The 12,460-nt window shown below is 45.0% G+C and overlaps 1 protein-coding gene across 14 annotated transcripts in view; it reads right to left on the bottom strand.

Annotated features, from left to right (window-relative positions):
• ACSBG1 (acyl-CoA synthetase bubblegum family member 1) overlaps positions 1 to 12,460 on the bottom strand; it is a 107,730-nt gene that overhangs the window by 90,615 nt on the left and 4,655 nt on the right. The window lies entirely within an intron of this gene.

Below are 12,460 nucleotides of genomic sequence, written 5' to 3' on the forward strand. Positions count from 1 at the left end.
CACTGGCAACCAAGAGCTAATTCCCAGCACAGCCAGCAGGAGGTGCCAAGATGGTGAGTCAGGCCCCCATCAGAAGAACCCATAGGGACACACATCTTGAAGAACCACAGTTACTGCACAGGGTGAGTAAACTTCTTTCTTGAGTAGCAATCCACTCTAGGTTACTCTGCATCAGTACTCCTAAGGGAGGAGTGGGGCTTTGGAGTCAGGTCTAGAATTGAGAATAAAACAGTGGAGCCAAATATGGCACTGGACAATGAGTCATGAGTGACAGCGTAAAGTTCAGCAAATTGTATGAGCAGATAGATGTCCAAGTAGTGGCTCTACATATTTCTGTGACCAGAATGTTTTTGAGGAAAGCTTTGGAAGTGAAGAGGGATCTTGTGGAATCAGATCATACTCTAGAAGGAGGCCATGAGACCAATAGCAGTAGGTAATGCAGCTTGATAGCCATCTAGAAAGGATCTGTTTGGAGACTGATAATCCCTTAGATCTGTCTGCAATGGAGAGAAATAGTCTAGGAGATTTCCTGAAGGACTTAGTCTTATCTAAATAAAAAGCTAGTGCTCTCCTAACATCCAGTGTGTGCAATGTCACATCTCTTTTGTCTCAGTCTGGTTTTGGAAACAAAACCTAGAGGTGGATAGGTTGACATGTGGAAGTATGAAGATATTTTTGGTAGGAACTTGGGGTGCGGTCATAGTGTGACTTTCTCTTTAAAAAAGACTGTAAAGGAGGGTGTACACCATTTGAGCCCCTATCTCTCCCACTCTTTGAGCAGAAGTAATGGCTACTAGAAATTCATAGAGAAGGGTAAACAGGAGCAGGCGGCCATGGGTTTGAATGGAGGTCTTATAAGACACCTGAGGGCAAAATTGAGGTTCCATACTAGTGTGGGGCATCTAATTTGTGGTAAGATGTTACCCAGACCTTTGAGAAACCTTGTTGTGGGATAAGCAAAAACAGAATAACCTTCTATCTTATGATGGGCAGTCATGACAGCTGCAAGGTGTACCTTTACAGAGCTTAGAGATAATCCTGACCTTTTTAGCTCTAGGATGTAACTTAGCACAAATGATAGTGGAGAGAATGTAAGAGGAATGTGTCTCGAGTTCCACCAGAGTTTGAGTCTCTTCCACTTTTAGATATACGTGTTGTGAGTAGTTTGCTTCCTGCTACGTAACAGCACTGCATTTACATCCTCAAAGAAGGTCATTTCTAACCCCTCGAACCATCAACCAGCCATGCCTTGAGCTGGAGAACCTGGAAATTGGGCTCATGGACCTGGTGGCATCTTGAGAAAGGAGATGAGGAACAGGCTGGAGAACAATTGGTTGGCATACAGCGAGCTCAGTGAGGTAGGGCAACTATGTTCATCTTGGCCACATGGGAACTATAAGTATAATCCTGGCTTTTTCTTAGTTTATCTTGATCAGGATCTTGGATATTAGTGGACTTGGTGGAAATGTATACAACAGAACTCTGTTCCATTGGAGAAGAAAGGCATTTCTGAGAAAGTGTGACGCAGACCAACCCTGGAGCAGAACTGAGGGCATTTCTTGATTTTGACTATGGCAAATAAGTCTATTTTTTGGGATGCCCCAGTGTAGAAATATGCAGTGGAGAATGGAGGGTTCTATTTCCCATTTGTGAAACTGGGAGAAGCATATGCTGAGAGCGTCTGCCACAATGTTTTGTGTATCCAGAAGGTAAACTGCTGAGATGTTGATGTGGTTATGAATGCACCAGTTCCAGAGTTTCACTGCTTTGGCGCAGACGGAAGTCCATCTAGTTCCTCCCTGGTGGTTTATATAAAACATACATGAGCTGTTGTCCATCGTGATCTTTATATGTTTGTCCCTAATCAGTGGGAGGAAACCTGTACCGCCATTTCTAACTGCTCTGAGTTGCAGCAAGTTGATATGTAGCATGGACTCAAGTGGAGATAACCTACTTTGAACACTGTGGGTGCCCAAGTGGGCTCTTCATCCCAATAGGGATGTGTCCATTGCTAATATCAACATTAGGGGTGGTTCAGCAAAGGGAACCCTTGCGAAAACATTGTGAGGGTCCTTCCGCCAGGTCAGTGACTTTTTTACTATCAAGAACATAGAAGTTTGTTTAAGCTGTGTTTACTTGGTAAGTAGACAGTTCTGAACCACCCTTGAAGGCAGCACATGTGAAGTCTCACCTGATTTATTTCAAAGGTGCCCAATGCCATCTGAGCCAGTAGTTGGAGACAGTTTCTGGACAATGTCTGAGGGCTGACCTGAACTGATGAGATGAAATTGATCAGAATGTTGAATCTGTGTGAGGAAAGGAATGCTTTGGCTGCTACTGCATCAAGGTAGGCTCCTATGAGCTCCAGATGTTGTAATGTAATTGTAGTCCCAGTTGGAGGAATAGGTTCATGGCCTTTTGTGTGGCCATCAAACCCTCATTGAAGGAGCGTGCTATGAGCAGGCAATCATCCAAGTATGGGAAGATCAGAATTTCTTCTTTGTGAAGATGTTCCACTACCACAGAAAGGACCTTTGAGAACACTCTGGGCATGGATAACAGACTGTATGGGAGCACCTTGTATTGAAAGTGATCGTGACCCAGAGTGAATCGTAGAAACCTTTTGTGGGATGGGTGAATCGCAATATGGAAGGAAGCATCCTCTAGGTGGGGAGCTGAGAACCAGTTCCCTTGGACTGGAGATGGAATTATTGCTGCAAGAGTTAACATTTTGAACCACTGAATCTTTACAAATCTGAGTTCTTTTGTGGGACCAGGAAGTACTTGGAATAGAATCTTGTCCCTCCCTGTGTGGGAACTGGTTCTATAGCAACCAGGTTCAGGAGAGAGTCAGTTTCCTGTCATAAAAAGTGCTCATGAGAGGGGTCCTTGAAGAGGAACGGGAGGTGGGAGGGAAAATGGATAGAATTAACTTGTAGAAATTATCTCCACCACCACTTATCTGTAGGTATGTATTCCCAGTTTTGACAAAAAAGAGTCAGGCGGTCGCTGAAGCAAGGGAGACTTGGATTATTGCAGCAGATAAGAGTGGGGGTCGTAACTCAGATCCTTGACCAACCCATCAAAATTGATGTTTAGATGTAGTGAGTTGTGAAATGGATGCTTGTGAAGCATCTGGTCTCCTTTTCTGCAATTTCCGTCTTTTGCACTGTGTTAATAATGCCTGGGGGAGGAGGGAGCAGAAATTGAGTAGGCCGGGGTCTCTCTACCATCTCGGGTTTACTGAATCTTCTTTGTGCAGGCATGTAAATTCCCGGTGAGCACAAGATGATGGCTTTAGAATCTCTTAATGTGTGGAGGGATTCATCAGTTTTCTCAGCAAACTTTGATTTTTTTAAATGGAAGGTCCTTGACTGTAACTTGGACTTCCTATGGAAAGTTGGATAGCTGAAGCCATGAAGTCCTCCTCATGACCACTGCCATGGAGATAGAATGAGTGGCTGTGTCAGTGGTGTCTAGAGAAGCCTGCAGAGATGTTCTTGCAAGGAGTTGGTCTGCAGCAATTATCACCTGAAATTGCTCTCTCTGGTCTGTTGGAAGATGCTCAATAAAGGCATTCAGTTTGGGGTAATTAATATGGTTATACTTTGTCACAAGAGCTCGGTAATTGGCAATCCTAAATTGTAGGGTAGCTGATGAGCATGATTTACATCCAAATAATAGAATCATGGAATATTAGGGTTGGAAGGGACCTCAGGAGGTCATCTAGTCCAACCCCCTGCTCAAAGCAGGACCAATTCCCAACTAAATCATCCCAGCCAGGGCTTTGTCAAGCTTGACCTTAAAAACCTCTAAGGAGATTCCACCACCTCCCTAGGTAACCCATTCCAGTGCTTCACCACCGTCCTAGTGAAAAAGTCTTTCTTAATATCCAACCTAAACCTCCCCCCACTGCAACTTGAGACCATTACTCCTTGTTTTCTCATCTGGTACCACTGAGAACAGTCTAGATCCATCTTCTTTGGAACCCCCTTTCAGGTAGTTGAAAGCAGCTATCAAATCCCCCCTCATTCTTCTCTTCTGCAGACTAAACAATCCCAGTTCCCTCAGCCTCTCCTCATACGTCATGTGCTCCAACCCCCTAATCATTTTTGCTGCCCTCTGCTGGACTCTTTCCAATTTTTCCACATCTGTCTTGTAGTATGGGGCCCAAAACTGGACACAGTACTCCAGATGAGGCCTCACCAATATCGAATAGAGGGGAATGATCATGTCCCTCAATCTGCTGGCAATGCCCAAAATGCCATTAGCCTTCTTGGCAACAAGGGCACACTGTTGGCTCATATCCAGCTTCTCGTTCACTGTAACCCCTAGGTCCTTTTCTGCGGAACTGCTTCCTAGCCATGCGGACCCTAGTCTGTAACAGTGAATGGGATTCTTCTGTCCTAAGTGCAGGACTCTGCATTTGTCCTTGTTGAACCTCATCAGGTTTCTTTTGGCCTAATCCTCTAATTTGTCTAGGTCCCTCTGTATCCTATTCCTACCCTCCAGTGTATCTACCACTCCTTCCAGTTTAGTGTCATCTGCAAACTTGCTGAGAAGCCTGATGCTGTTTGCCATGTTTGTTTACAGTATCAACGACATGAGAGTTTGGGGATTGGTGTGAAAATAAAACGTCCGAGTCCTTGGAGGGAACATAGTACTTTTTGTCCACTCTCTTACAGGACAGAGGTATTGTAGCTAGGGTATGCCATAATATTTTTGCTGGGTCCAGCAAGGCCTTGTTAATGGGTAATGCAACACAGCAGATGAGGAAGTTTGCAGGATGGTGACTAGCTTGTCCTGTGACTCCTTAACCTCTTCTAACCTCTTCTTGTAAGGAGTCCACTGTCTTTTTAATAAGGTCCTGAAATTGTTTAAAATCATCTGCCAAGGTTGGTGAAGGAGATGCAATGGCTTCATCAGGGGAGAATGAAGAAATGTGAGTTGTAGGAATAATCATCTTGTCTAATCTCACTTCCTGTACCTCAAGGATCTCCTCTTGTGTATCAGGAGCTCTAGAGAGAGAAGCTGAAGGGGACTGCCTTCTCTTCTTCAAGTGAGAAACACTAATGGCCCTTGAGAATTGCTGGCAATAAACCAGCTAGGGGTCCCAGTAAGGCCACTGAGATGGTGCAAAAGGCAGGGGTGGGGGCACTCAAGGGTGTCCATACCAACTGAGTGGACCATGTCTCTTATGACGGTAAGCTGGTTTTTCAAAGGTCTCAGGATGGAAAGCTCCCTTGTAGTGGAAAGGAGAGCCTTGGACAGAAATGTGAGAGACTGATGAGAAATTGTCATCATTGTCCTCTTCATCACTTGGCAAAGATGGAGCAATTATGGAAGCTATGGGAGACTCCATCGGTACTGTGCACATCTCCAGGGAGTGACAGGTGATCAGTACTGGGAATGTGTTGATGCCGAGCAGGAGAGACTCAGGCCTTTCTGAAACCGCCAAGTCCAGGGAAAGTGAAATTTCTGCAGTACCATGCTCAGGTGATTTGCTATACATTTCAAAGAGATGAATACAGTGATATCCTATGTTTACAGTTCCTTTTGATCTCTGAATTAACAGAATACAGCATAGACAGGGACTGTTTGATTACATTGTTAACCTCTAACAATATATATATGTGAACCCACAAAAACACAAACATTATCTACCAATATGTTGCTAAAGGTTGAATCTGGGTCAATTAGCCTGCAAGCTGCTTAACCCTTTTTGGCCATGCATCACACTTTGTATAAGATTTGTTGCAATTATATAACAGTGGTAGCAACAATGATTTGCACAGTCATACTCTAATCAGATAACGTCACAGCATCTTACTGATAGTTGACTATGACTGGTGAGAAATTGCTTATAAGTTTGAATTCACGTTTAACTGTATCTAACTGCTCTTGTACGGTTATCTTTAATTACACACATACACACACATATTCTTTTCTAGCTCCTTATTCTCTAACTTATATTGACTTTGAAATTAACTATCCAGTGAAGTTCTCAGTGATCTTCATGGTCAGTCCCTAGCTATCTGCTAGAGAATCCAGCCAGTTTAAAGTCATTGTTAGATTTCTCATTCATTCTCAGACAACTGTATATCCCAAGGTCATATCAAACCACTGATTTTAAGCAGAATTCCCCCACTTTAACTAATGGGAATTTTTTCTTCTTAAAAAAATAGCATATTTAGCATAATAGACTTCATATTTACAAAATACGCAATTACAGTTTTTCTGCATTTAGTTGCCTATATAACTTCATAGCTGCTATGTACAGTATTTCAATTACTAGCAATGTGATTTTTTAAGTATTGAACTGTGCCCTTGATTGCCATTTTGATTTTCTGTGGATTTTTTTCTCCATTTTATTCAGTACACCTACACAACTTAACCAGAAGCAGAGAATCCATAAAGAACACAGACAACTTGAGTTTATATGCTAAGACAGCTTTATCATATTTCATGCAATTCTTATTTACTTAAAGGGGCACTCACATAGCCAAATACCATATAGTTAAAGTATACTGCAAAATGACCATATCTATGTAGCTAATTACACTAGATTTTTCAACCAAACAGATTTTTATTAAAATTGAATGGATTTTTTAAATCAAAATTAATTTAAAGTTTATGGTATTTATATTGTGCATTTCACTGGAGTTAGACAATGAAACAAACTAGTAACTTGCAGTTTTCCTTATAGCCATTTGTATTGAATCCTGCAAACGTTTCTATTAATCTTAGGTTTGGACAAAACTTGTTTTTATAAAGCCTACTGTTTGTACTTTAGAGTGTCCCTTTAAATTGCGATTTTCTAGGCTGAATTTTTGGTCTTACCCTCTTTCGGTGAAATGATTACATAACTTGGCTATACTAATAGCACAAGTTATCTACACATTGCATTTGTGTAGTAAATTATTCATAGAAGTTTCTGATTGCCTGGGGAGAGATGAAAACCAATCCAGATATCTAAACTCTTCTAAGCAGAATGGAAAAAGAATAGAACAAATGAAAAATGTACATCCAGTGGAGGCAGTATCAGAGATTGGTTACATTAAAAATGCCCAAAATATCTAAATTCTAATGCAAATCCAATACAATTATTTATATAAATAGAAAAAATAACTTACCAGTAACATGTAATATAACCTTTGCTTCTTAATAGTCTAGGTAGGGTTTGTGTCTGACTACTCATGAATATATTCAAAAGCTATATATAATATAATAAATTCTACAGGAGAGAAGGACTATAAATTCTGCAAAACATTCTGCAACAGCATCATTGTAGTCTAAGGCCTTTCTGCAGGAAGGAGCCACAACCATTTGTGTGTGGGGAGTCACATTCCATCTAAACCAGTGGTCCCCAACACGGTGCCCGCGGGCATGGGCGGCAGGTTTGTAGAAATGTTGGTGGTGCCCAGACCTGCCCCTGCCCAAACTCTGCCTCCCCAAAACTCCGCCCCCCACCTGCCCAAGGCTCTGGGAGGGAGTTTGGATGGGGGAGGAGGACTGGAGTGGAGGAGGGGTGCAGGCGCTGGGAGGAAGTTTGGGGATGGGAAGGGGTGTGGAGGGAGGGGATACAGGCTCTGGGAGGGAGTTTGGGGGAGGGAGGGGGTGCAGGGGTGGGGCTGGGGCTGAGAGGTTTGGAGTGTGAGAGGGGACTCAGGGCTATGGCAGAGGGTTGGGGTGTGGGGTGAGGGCTGTGGGGTGGGACTGGGGATGAGGAGTTCATGATGCAAGAGGGGGCTCAAGGTTGGGGCAGATGGTTAGGGTGCAGGAGGATGAGGGCTGGGGATGAGGGGTTTGGAGTGTGAGAGGGGCTCAGGGGGAGGGTAGGGGTGTAGGGGGTGAAGGCTCTGGCTAGAGATGAGAGATTTGGAGTGTGGGAGGGGGCTCAGGACTATGGCAGAGGGTTGGGGTGAGGGCTGTGGAGTGGGACTGAAGATGAGGGGTTCATGATGCAGAAGGGGGCTCAGGGTTGGGGCAGATGGTTAAGGTGCAGCGGGATGAGGGCTCTGGCTGGGACTGGAGATGATGGGTTTGGGGTATTTGAGGGGCTCAGGGCTAGGGCAGGGGTTTGGGGTGTGAGGGGATGAGGGCTCTGTCTGGGTCTGGAGATGAGGGGTTTGTGGTGTTGGAGGGGCTCAGGGCTAGGGTAGATGGTTCAGGGTGAAGTGGGGGGTGAAAGCTCTGGCTGGGGGTGTGGGCTCTGGGGTGGGGCAGGGCTGGGGATGAGTTTGCGGTGTAGGCAAGCTGCTCTGGGACAGGGGCCAGAGAGGAGGACTCCCCCAAGCCCTTTCCCTGCCAGCAGCAGCGAGCTCTGGGGGGAGGGGACCCTCTTTCCTGCCCCCCCAGCAGCACACTCACCCCCACCACTGTCACTGCATGTGCTCCTAGGGCCCCTTTCAGGTCCAGGAATCTCTCTCACCTCTCCCATGGTGGGTGCCAGGGGGTGCAGTGTGCGCCTCCTCCCCTGCTGTTGCCCCTGACTGTAGCCTCACTGGGGGTGGGGGATGGGGTTGCCTCCTTGCCCAGCATGGGGCAGGAGCAGTGATTGTGGGTGGGGGAGGGAGCGCTGTGCTGGTGGAGGGTCCCACCGGAAAAGGGAAGGGTCTGAGGGGGAAGGGCAGGCTCAGAGTCAGTCTGCCCTGGCAGTTGAGATGGGGTCACTAGGACAGGCTTGACAAATCCCTGTCTGGGATAATTTAGTTGGGGATTGGTCCTGCTTTGAGCAGGGGGTTGGACTAGATGACCTCCTGAGGTCCCTTCCAATCCTGATATTCTATGACCCATGCGGCAGCAGTTGCTGCAGGGAGGCAAGCTGCACGGAAGACGCAGGGACACTCTGCTCCCTCTGGGGCCCAGGGATGTGCACAGGGCCAACAAGGGGAAGCCGGGGGACACTTGGGGGAGGCACGAGGGGGCAGCAGGTGGGACCACCCAGCCCCAAACATTGGTGGAGCTGGGACCCTGGGCTCTGAATATTGCTGGTGCCCGGGCACCACGTGGGTATATAACTTGCCGACCATGCCTGCGGGCGCCATGGCACCCACCAGGGCATCTTTCTGTGCCCGCGTACTGGCTGGCGGACAAGCATCCACCAAAATGCCTCCAAAAAGCGGCAACATCAAGAGGCATCGCTGCCGAAAAGCAGCGACATCAAGAGGCGCAGCCGCCGAAATGCCGTTGATTTTTGGCAGCATTTCAGCGGCAACACCTCTTGATGTTGCCGCTTCTCAGCAGCATTTCAGCGGATGCTTGTCTGCCGGCCACGGTCCTCGGTGGCTTGTCGTCCGGAGCCCTCCAGATGAAAAAGATTGGGGACCACTGATCTAAACTGTACAAAACAATAGAATATCTGGTTATTAAGAAAGCATTCCTGCCCTAAGAAGGCATGGCACCAACAAGTGACCAAATTAACAGACAGACCAAAGAGGTTTAAAGAAAAACTTTGCAAGATAACACTCTTTCTGGCAGAAACACTTAGCAGTTTAAGTTGGGAAATCTATAACTAGGGCCCTACCAAGTTCACGGCTGTGAAAAATGCATCACGGACCGTGAAATCTGGTCTCTCCCGTGAAATCTGGTCTTTTGGGTACTTTTACCCTGTACTATACAGATTGCATAGGGGAAACCACCATTTCTCAAACTGAGGGTCCTGACCCAAAAGGGGGTTGCAGGGACGGGGTTGCAAGCTAAGTTCCCACTAAGCTGATTTGCCACAAAACTGCCTATTAAGCCCCACACAGGGATTCAGGGCTGCAGGAGGGAGAGGTGCCCCTCCCCATCAGCCAAAGCACGGACCTGCCACAGCAGGAAGAGGTGCCCCTCCCCGCCAGCTCTAGCGCAGATTTACCATGGCAGGGAGATGCGCCCCTCCCTGCTGGCTCCAGCATGGATTTACCATTGCAGGGAGAGGCACCATGCTGGCCAAAGCACAAACCTGCTGGACCCTGACTGGCCATCAGGAAAAGTTTGTCTGCTTTATTGGGAGTGGTGAGCATTGTATGCTTAGCGTGTGTATTCTTTTGATCAATTGCTAATAAATAAAAGTTAAGGATATTATTGTGTAAAGGCTCTTTCATTGGGAAAAGGTCCCACCAACCCATAGAGGGTTACACCCTGAGCCCAGGCAGGGTAGGAGTGGGTGCCCTAAATTGATCAGGTTACATCTCAGCCCATGGAAGGGTAGGGATGGCTGCCCTCCACTGTGTGGATAACATCATCAAGAGGCATTTATGTGGCATTAGATTTTAGTGACACTAGCATTCTTCACTAGCTGATAAAGGAAAACAGACCCCTTAGAATCTGTATTCTTCAGGAGGCAAAAGGAAACTTCTGTTATGTTCCCTGAGTATTGCTTTGGCAATTTACAAAACTAGAATTTAAACAGAATACACAGAACCTCCTCAGGCACCAGAAGGGTACTCTCATCACTCTAGTTACTAAAACATTTGCAGTTCCCAGTTCAAAACAGATGAAATCACGATTGCTAGTATACAAAGAAACGTATTATGTATCCAAAGCTTTATATTAAGTAAAAAAATGCATATCACCTCCTTTTTGCTTGTTAATAAGCAGCCTGAAATTATTGCTCCTTGTTTTTTTTCTGGCTTAAAGCCACAATTATTCTCTTGAACTGCTTGCTATTTTAAACCTGCAGGGATTTCCCAACACTCACCATTAAAATATTATTCACTCTGTTTGTAAACACTCTAGTGTTGCCAAACAAATAATGTTTGCATCCGTACCCTAAGAGCAAACTGCAAAACTTAAAAAAAATTAAATTAGTTAAAGTCTTAAAGTGCAAATGATTTACATTAATGAACAGACTATCTGAATACCATTCCCTCCTTCTTTTACCCTCAAAGACCCCAATGCTCAAACTAGATGAACACAGTGGTCCTTTCTAGACTTAAAATCTATGATTCCAAATACTGTACTTGTGTAAAAAGAATCTTAAAAAGCAAAGTGGGTGTAATTTTGGCACCTGAGAAGCATAACTGAGAACTGTACATTAGTATAGCAAATGCCTGATTTTCAGAGATGCTGAGCATCAGCAAGTGCCACTGAAGTCAATGGGAGTTGCAGGTGTCCAGCATCCCTAAAGATCAGGCATTCAGGCATCTTGCAGCAGTGTAAATGGCCTTTGCTATGAAGGTTTAAGAAGGGAGATTCTGGGCTAGATTCTGATTTTTATTACCACTAGTGTAAATCCAGATTACCTCTGTTTACTTTAATGAAGTTACTCTGGATTTAAATTGATGTAACGGAGTTGAAAATCAGGCATAAATCCAGACATGAGCATGACTGGTCAAATAGGAAACATGTCTTATGCAAAGGGCACTTAAAAGCATCCTTTGTTGGAGTAAACAGCACCTCAGTCAGTGAGGTATGTTAAAGTAGTTCCAGCACTGCATTGGGATACTTTCCAATTACAGCACTCATCAAAAGACTATGCAGCACATCCAGCCAGCCAAACAGAAAACAGTCCCAGTAATATGGTAAGGAGCAGCGTGCTCCAAACTTCACCCTGTTGCATTGTTACCATCTGTAGCCACACTGCTGACCAAATTTCAGGTCAGGATCTCTCCCAAAGTCCAAGGGCTGGTCCCTTTGCCTTCTTAGGTGGGTGGGTGGGAGGGAATAGGGAGAGATGACCTGGGGTGTTTTTGCCTTGCCTCACTTTTATACTCCAGTCACCTCTGAAGTGGGTTTTTCTGCAGATTACCCCTCAAAGCTAAGTTTATTCAAACAATAACGAAGGTGATGTATCTGGAGGTGAAGGTGGCCCCATGCTCTTTCTTCTCCTCTGTGTATGCTGAAATGCAGATTTGCCTTGTCTCCCTCTTGTTGTCTCAACAAGCCTGTTTATTACTTATATGTAAATTGAGGTAAACACACATTTCTTTGTTTAACTACTCCTGCCTAGACAGGGCAGTATGGATTTGAGCATGTGCCACCAACATCATACAGGGAGAATTCCTAAATTTACATAGAATAGGCCAAGCACAGAAAGGATCAGAATCGGGACCAGCTCTATTGACTACAACAGGGGTCGGCAACCTTTCAGAAGTGGTGTGCCGAGTCTTCATTTATTCACTCTGATTTAAGGTTTTGCATGCCAGTAATACATTTTAACGTTTTTAGAAGGTCTTTTTCTATAAGTCTATAATATATAACTAAACTATTGTTGTATGTAAAGAAAATAAGGTTTTTAAAATGTTTAAGAAGCTTCATTTAAAATTAAATTAAAATGCAGAGCCCCCTGGACCGGTGGCCACTGAAAATCAGTGCCAAAGGTTGCCTACCTCTGGACTACAAGTTTTGTGCCTTAACTCCAAGACAATTTATCCTCAGACAGGTGTGCCAACTACAGCATCAAATATATATCCATCTCCTACAAGGAAATGACCAAGTGGGAAAGCAGGGGGAGGTTTACAATGCTATCCAGACC

Source organism: Mauremys reevesii, linkage group 10 (genome assembly GCF_016161935.1).
Source record: "Mauremys reevesii isolate NIE-2019 linkage group 10, ASM1616193v1, whole genome shotgun sequence".
In the NCBI taxonomy this organism is placed as follows: domain Eukaryota; kingdom Metazoa; phylum Chordata; order Testudines; family Geoemydidae; genus Mauremys; species Mauremys reevesii.